Source organism: Melitaea cinxia, chromosome 22 (assembly GCF_905220565.1).
Source record: "Melitaea cinxia chromosome 22, ilMelCinx1.1, whole genome shotgun sequence".
In the NCBI taxonomy this organism is placed as follows: domain Eukaryota; kingdom Metazoa; phylum Arthropoda; class Insecta; order Lepidoptera; family Nymphalidae; genus Melitaea; species Melitaea cinxia.
In genome coordinates this window covers 3,181,595-3,183,766 of record NC_059415.1, presented here as the reverse complement: position 1 = coordinate 3,183,766, position 2,172 = coordinate 3,181,595, and positions in this window count along the sequence as shown.

The window sequence follows — 2,172 nt, the reverse complement described above, 5'->3', positions numbered from 1 at the left end:
AGTGAGGCCGGCGACACGTGCGCACACGAGGTGAGCTCCGAGTGATACGGCGCCTGACACGCTGTTCCTGAAAAAAAAAAACAAATACGTTATCATGTACATAAGATTAGTTTCACTACAACTACTAAATTCTTATTTTTCCGTTTCCATCCAAAGGTTGCGTGAAAGAAATTGCTTTGTGTTGGCATTTAAATTTGTAATTCTAACAATTATAAAATATTGGATTTTGTATTGACTCTTATTTTACAATTAGTCTGTCGCCATCTTTATTATCTGTGTCAGGGTAGTTACCAAATAAATACTGTTATCATTCAAATTTATGCTCAGCCGCCATCTTTATTATCTGTTTTTCAGGGTAGTTACTAAATAAACACTGTTATCATTCACATTTATGCTTCTAATAATTTTATAAGATTGTATTGATTGTAATTTTTATTTTTTGTAATTGTTATTTGTTGAAGTACGGAAAGAGCTTAAAAATGGTGACACCATCGTCCGAACAGTTAATTTTCTGATTGGTCAGTCGCCATTTTGTAATCTATTGGCGGGATTGTTGTTCTATAAATATGATAATTTGTAGGTAAAGAGGCAGTAATTGTTTAATTATTGTGAGGCTAACGTTGCTATCCGATAAGTGGCGTATCAGTGATTAGTGTGATAAAGTCTTCAATGCAGTTAAAAGTATGTATTGTGAATGAATCAAAATAGATTTGAAATAAGAAATAAGTGTTCTGCGTTAATGTGTGTATTCTACATTTCAGAAGTGGGATTGACAGTCAAAATATTTCGGCTTTCAGACTCTAGCCCACAAAAAGTCTTAGTTATGTCAAGTAGTGTTAGTTATAGAAGAAAACCGTGTGTTATTTACGCCGTCATCAAGGTGTTCGCGCTACAGATTGCGTGATATTTGCGAGCAAACAGTTCGTAGCTCTGCAGAGAGAAGTCGGAGCCGAACACGTAGTGTAACTATACGTCGTACGCCACGAACCGAAAAACGAAACGAGGCACGCAAATCTGGCGAGCCGGTTCGTTTAAGGTCACGTGAGCCAAGCCGTTGCAGCCGCCATCACGGAGGTAGCAACCGATGCAGTACACTTTACTGTCACTTGCGGAGCTCACCTCGTTCTAGCAGAGGAAATAACATGAGGCAAGAAATCATGTTTCGAGTCGAGATGCTTCATGTGAGTTCTTTCATAAATTTTTTGCAATAAAAACTTATCTAATTTTGTTAACGCCTTACGGTCATTTGGTAATGATAAAAAAAACGAAAATTTTTCTTTTCACAATATTTTACCAGAGTTTGAAATAGCCGCAAGGAACAAACAATTGAAATGTGTTTACACAGATTAACAAACACGCAATTATATATAATTTGACAGATTTAAAGAACGTTGAAAATAGTTATACGGTTAATAATGGTAAACGAAATATATGCTATGTCACATTGGAAGTAAGTATAGTCCACCATTGTATTATTTCAAATTACTTACAATATTAAAGCTTAAGTTAAATTTCTGATCAAAATTTTAATCAAATGCACTTTACATTACATAATCAAATGGATCAAACAGTCATCCAAACTTGAATCAATTTATCGTGAGTATCGAATACCGAGTTGTATGGTTACTTCGCTATTTACGTCCCGATGACATATGTATATGTCCAAACGGGCCTATTATTTTGTGACGACTATAGACAGATTAATATAGATAGAATTTTTTAATGTTTTAATTGTCAGCAAGAGGGTCATTATGCTCGTAAACCTCAGTGTACTAAGCCAATAGTTAGGTGGAGTCGGTGTTCGTGTTTCGGGCATACAGAAGATAACTGTTAATTTAATAATAAATTAGAAAATTAAACCATGGCTGCATCTTGAAAGGTCTAATGTAGACTCTTCTTCTAGTGATGATCATGATGACAATCGATTTTTCCAGGGTACATAAAATCTTTACCATAATTATTTTAGACGTTACTTAAACTGCTGTATTAAGTTAAACGGTTTCAGGGTAGATGAGACCTGTATCGTAAATAATTATAGTTTCAGGGTAGATGAGACCTGTATCGTAAATAATTATAGTTTCAGGGTAGATGAGACCTGTACCGCATGTAATTGTGGTTTCAAGGTAGAATCGACTTGTACCAATACTATCGATATTTTTTTATTATGATATT